This window comes from Pipistrellus kuhlii, unplaced genomic scaffold (assembly GCF_014108245.1).
Source record: "Pipistrellus kuhlii isolate mPipKuh1 unplaced genomic scaffold, mPipKuh1.p scaffold_m20_p_43, whole genome shotgun sequence".
NCBI classification, from domain to species: domain Eukaryota; kingdom Metazoa; phylum Chordata; class Mammalia; order Chiroptera; family Vespertilionidae; genus Pipistrellus; species Pipistrellus kuhlii.
In genome coordinates, this window is record NW_023425544.1 from 3,246,900 (window position 1) to 3,252,980 (window position 6,081).

Here is a 6,081-nt window from a genome sequence, read left to right on the forward strand (position 1 = left end):
CGTCCAGTTGAACCAGTCACCGATGCCAGAACCCCAGGAGTCACCCAGGTTCCTCCCTCATCCCTCACTCCCACATTCGGGACTCACCAAGTCCTGTTCATTCTTCCTCCGAACTAGGCCTCGGAAGGGCCCCCCTCTCGATCTCCACAGCCCACCCCGGAGGCATCTCTCACATGGACAAGTGCAGTAGCCTCCTCAGAGGCTTCTTCTCCTTCAGTCTCTTTTTTAAAATATATTTTTTATTGATTTTTTATAAAGAGGAAAGGAGAGAGAGAGTTAGAAACATCAATGAAAGAGAAACATCCATCAGCTGCCTCCTGCACACCCCCTACTGGGAATGTGCCTGCAACCAAGGTACATGCCCTTGACCGGAATCGAACCCAAGACCTTTCAGTCCGAAGGCCGACACTCTATCCACTGAGCCAAACCGGTTTCCGCTCTTCTCCTTCAGTCTTAAATCACAAAGTAGGTGTGTCTGTCACTGCTCTGTCTATAGCCCTCCAGTCATTGACGAATGGACAGACAGAGTTCATTGGAATAGAATTGAGAGCCTGGGAAAGAACATATACTTACGGTCAATTAATTTTCAGCGAGGGTGCCAAGACAATTGTCAGGGAGTGGGGGTAGTTTAGTCTTTTCCACAAATGGTGCTGGAACAAATGGATAGCCACCCCTTACCTTACATCGGGTTATACACAAAAACTCACTCAGAATTGATCCACACACAGGATGAGAATAGCACCTTTGTACAGGGCTGGTAGGAGATTTCAGCGGGCTAATGTCTACAGAATGCTCAGCAGTGTACAAGTGCCTGTGGCTAGATGGGTAGGTGGATGGAGAGAATGAGAGGAAGACGGATTGTTTTGCTTCCCTCTCGAAGCCAGGGCGGAAGCAGCCCCTCTGGGGAAGCAGGCGCTGGGGCTCCCATCGGAGGGGCTGGGAGGCAGAGCAGCCCTTTTCCTCTGAAGCAGCGAGACAAATGCCCCCGCTGGCAGGAGTATGGAGACCAGAGCGTATTGCACTCGCGTTCTGTCAGTTAAGGAATTATAGCCCTTAGGATACCAGCTTCTGCACAATAAAATGATTTTTAAAACAACACTTTAAAAGGCCGATTAAAGCATAATGCTTTGTTTAGTTACTGCCACGGAATGTTTTGTTTGCGAATTACAGCCTCCCGGATTTAATTTACTTTCTGCTGACACCCATATTAGACGTGATGGACCGGGCAGGCCCCCGAGGCTGCAGGCTCCAGCACGGCATCATGGGGACAGGAGCTGGGGGGGAGGGAGTGGGGGGGGCGCTAGGGCCAGTCTGTCGGTACACTAGTCAAAGAAAACCATATGGCCACACCTAACTTAAAAATCCCGCCCTGGCCAGTGCTCAGTGGTGAGAGCGCTGGCTTTCCGGAAGCAGGTTCAATTCCCTGTTAAGGGCACGTACCTCAGTTGCAAGTTGCCCAACCCCGGCAGGGGCGCGTAGGGAGAGGCAACTAATCTTAGGGTCTCTCTCTTATGGCAACGTTTCTCTCTCACTCTCTCCCCCTTCTCCTTCCCTTCCACTCTCTCTAGAGATCAATGGAAAAAATATCCTTGGGCAAGGATTTAAAATACATAAATAAATCTCGGTGGTTTGCAACAATAAGGGTTCATTTTTCACTCATCCTTTGTGGATCAATCTGTAACACTACCCATTCCTCAGCCCATGTTACCTTCGCTCAAGGACCCAGGCAGAAAGCGTGCCTCCATCTGGATCATGATCTTGTGGCTGAGAAAGAACAATGGTTCTTAACGCCAACCCTGCGCTCGGGACTGCACACACACCTGCCGTTCATATTTCAGTGAGGAAGCAGGAGTCTACCAGCCGGGAAGTGAAGGCCTCCTTCAGGGACAGGCAGCAAGTTACTGAGAACGATGGCACAATTCACCACATTATTTCTAGCCATGCCTTTTTGCCTTGAAGTCTGTTTCTCCGATGTGAATATAGCTAACAGACCCAGCAGAGCCTCTTTTACCGTTCTTTTAGTTCAATTTTTCTGTCTTTGTATTTTAAACAGTGCATAGTTTGATTTTTAAAAAAATCTGATGTTACAATTTGTCTTTTAACTAGAAAATTTTGGGTTTTTTAAATATATATATTTACTAGAAGCCCAGTGCCTGAACTCATGCACTGGTCGAGTCCCTCGGCCTGGCCTGTGGGATCTGGCTGAAACCAGCTCTTTGACATCCCCAGAGGGGTCCTGATTGTGAGAGGGTGTGGGCCAGGCTGAAGGACTCCACCAGTGCACGATGGGGGCTGGGGAGGGATGTGGGAGGTTGGCCAGCCAGGGAGGGATGACCCGAGGGCTCCAGGGCATATTTGGCCCTTCTTTCTCAGTCCTGGTCTGCAGGACCCACCCCAGCAGCAAGCTAACCTACCGGTCAGAGCATCTGCCCCCTGGAGGTCACTGTATGTCATAGCGAGCCATTGAGCAGCCTTAGCTTATCATTAGCATTTTACGCTTTGACTGTTTGAACAGACAACCAGCTAACTGGACACTTAGCATATTAGGTTTTTATTATATAGGATTGTGATATACATTTGAATTTATTTTTTCATTTTATCCTGTGTTTTGTAATTTTTCCAGGTTCCTTTTTTAATTTTTATTGATTTCAGAGAAGAAGGGAGAGGGAGAGAGAGATAGAAACATCAATAATGAAAGAGAATCATTGACTGGTCTCCTCCTGGCACACCCCCACTGGAGATGGAACATGTGCCCTGACTGGGAATCCAACCATGACCTCCTGGTTCATAGGTTCACACTCAACCACTAAGCCACACTGGCTGAGCTGTATTTTTTTTCAGTTTTTATGTTCTTTTGTATCTGCTTCTATTTCCTTCCCTTTTTCACCCCTTTCCACCTTTTTAAAAATATTATTTTTTCTTTTTCAGCTTTGGATAATAATTATTCTTTCCATGGTAAACTTCAAAAATCTTAACATTCATTTTTCATTAAAAGTCTAATACTGATCAATATTTTTGTGGACAGCACAAAGACATTAGATTGAGTGAACTCTTGGCTCCAATTCTTCACTTTCCCTGAGTGCAAACTCTTTGCCACAACCCTTCACGGCTCCCTCCTACTACAACTCTAGACTCAGCTATGTGACCTGCTCTGGCATGACATGTAAGAAGAGTCTTGGGAATGTGCTTGTGTGTTCCCATTTGCTCTGTTGTGTCCCTGGCATTGCCATGAGAACTTGTCCAGACTACCTGGCTGGTGAGTAAGAGACTCGTGGAGCAGAGTCAAGGCCCATAGCCAAGGCCATTATAGATCAGCTGATCCCTGACTTGTAAGCTAACCCAGCCAAGCTCCTAAACCACCCAAGCAGATGCCAGGTATGTGAGCAATAAACAAATATAATTGCATGCCTCTGAGGTTTTGTGGCTACTTGTTATGCAATATGTAACTAATGCACACATTATGTTTTAACTTCAACAGTCCTCTTACACTTTATATGCTATCATTCCATCATTTGGGTTTTCCCTTTTATAATCCCACCATTTATAAACTGTTCCTGGTTTTTTTCCCTTGATGTTTGTTTATATTTACCCACATTTGCTATTTTATTTGTCTGCCGATCCTTATTGTTCCTCAGATCTTCCTCTTGGAATCATTTTCTTTCTTTATGAGATATATCTTCTAGAAGATCCTTCATTTAAATTTTGTTGGTAGTAACTCTTTAATTTTGTTGATCTGGCAAGTATTGTGTGTTTTCATTCTTGAAACCTTGTTTGCTAAGTATACAATTCTAGGTAGACAGTTAATTTCTCTCTTTAATTTCATCGCATTAAGGCTATTATTTTCTTCTGTTGTTGTTATGGTTGATCCTATTCTGTCATTGAACAGTCGGGAGTTGGTGTCACTGTCTGCCTTTAAAATCAGCTCTCATGCCCAGCGTTCTGCAGTTTCACTGGACCTAGCTTTTCTTTTTCCTTATCCTACTTGGAATTCATTGTGTCTCCTGCAGCTCTTTCATAGATTTTGGGAAATTCTTAACCATCGTTATTTGACAACTAGAGGTCTGATGCATGAAATTCGTGCAAGGGACTCAGCTTCCTCCCGAAGGCAGTCAGGGTGGTCATTCAGCTGTTTGCTCTAATTAGCATATTAGCTCTTTATTATATAGGATTGCCTTGCTCACAACTTTATTACCTCTTTTTAACATAGCTGATAAGCATGTGGTGGACTGTCTTATCCATTTCCTTGTGTCTCTGGGATGCCTTTTGCGGTATTTACTTCAAATCTACCTTTTAATTTACTGATTTACCTTCAGTTGTATCTAAATTGGTATTTAACCCTTCCAATGTGCTATACATTTAAAGTGGATCTGCCTCTGCTGCGTGTCTTCTCTGCTCTTTTCCCCATGGGTTTTTAATTTCATTGGGAAGCCTATCTGTGGGAATTATGTGAAACCTGTGCTGACAATGAGTTCTTCCAGAAAGGACTTGTGTTTGCTTTCGCCAAGAACCATAGATACCTAGGTCCATTTTATATGGAAATGTTCAGCTTGTGGGGTCTTGGCCCATGCAAAGAGTGTGGCCAGAATTTGGCTATGTATCTATGTATACTAAGGAAATGTCTTACCCTTTCACCCAGAGCCAAGGCAGAGAGACAACTTTCCTTGCTGCCTACCTCTGGAGGAAAGTTTTGGTGTTGTTTTTATTTTTTAAAATATATTTTTATTGATTTCAGAGAGGAAGGGAGAGGGAGAGATAGAAACATCAATGATGAGAGAGAATCATCGATGGACTGCTTCCTGCATGCCCCCACTGGGGATCAAGCCCACAACCTGGGTATATGCCCTGACCGGAATTGAATTGTGATCTTCTGGTTCATGGGTCGACACTCAACCCTTGAGCCACCACGCTGGGCAGTGTTGTTGGTTTTTGTCTAGTTTATTCCTCCTTTGAAGATATATTCCTTCTTGGCTCTCATCCTGCCTGGACCCAAGCAGACACCCCTACAGGTGGCAGCAGCATCATTGTTTACCTACCTCCAGAAATGATTTTCAAAATACTTCTCAGCCATGCAGCTGCCAATCGTGACAAACTGTCCAGATGGTACCTGAGCATAACTTCTGAATGTCAACTTTGTCTAACCTTCTAGTCCTGTGTTTCTGCTTTCTTCCTGGCCTCAGATGATTTTTCTGACTTTCTCACAAGTTTGTCCATGCATTTAAAAGGGTGTTTTCAATATTTCTCCTAATAATTTTATGTAGTTTGTTGTTGTTATATCTGTAGATATTTCCAGATATAATATTGCTAGAAATATTATGAAGTTTATGAGGCTCAAACAACAAAACACCCAGGGATAAACAACTCAAACCTGGGGCTGCAGCTTACTGTCATATGAGACCTAGGACCTCTCACACTTTCTGCTTTGCTGGCCTTCACATTTGCTTGTCATGCCATAAGCACATGGTGGTGACTGACTTCCAACCTTCAGGTCTGCTTAAGAGGCAGGAAGAAAAGAAAAGTGGCAAAGCACTTCAGGGGTGTACTCAACTAGAAGTCCTAGTGGATTTGAAAAACAAACAAACAACAAAACCTTTTCTCACTCAATGACTTCTACAATAAGCAGTATGGGCCAGAAGTTGGCCACATGACTAATCCTTGTCCAACTGCCCAACTACTGGGCTAATGATGATGAGATTACCAGGAACACTGGAGACCAACTATGAGTCATTCGCTCCAGCTGGGGTGAAGTTCCACCCGCCCTGAGATCAAAGGATCTCCTCTAGTGCCTAAACAAAATGAGTTTCTCCCCCCCCCCCCCCCAGGAGACCCAGCACAATACCTGCCACACAATACACCTGCCACACAGAGTGGATTGACCCTTTCATCGAACATTTACTAAGCACCCACTGCATGCCAAAGGTGCTGTGGAGGCAGAAACGGTTTGACACAATCTCTGGTAGGCAGGCTGACCGAGATGGGCCATCGTTTATCCAGTCCCTAAAGCGGATGGAGCGGCGCCAGGCCGTACTGCGCAGGCGCGGGACACCCAGGGGCATCCACCGGAGGTCTGGCCTGGGAGCAGGA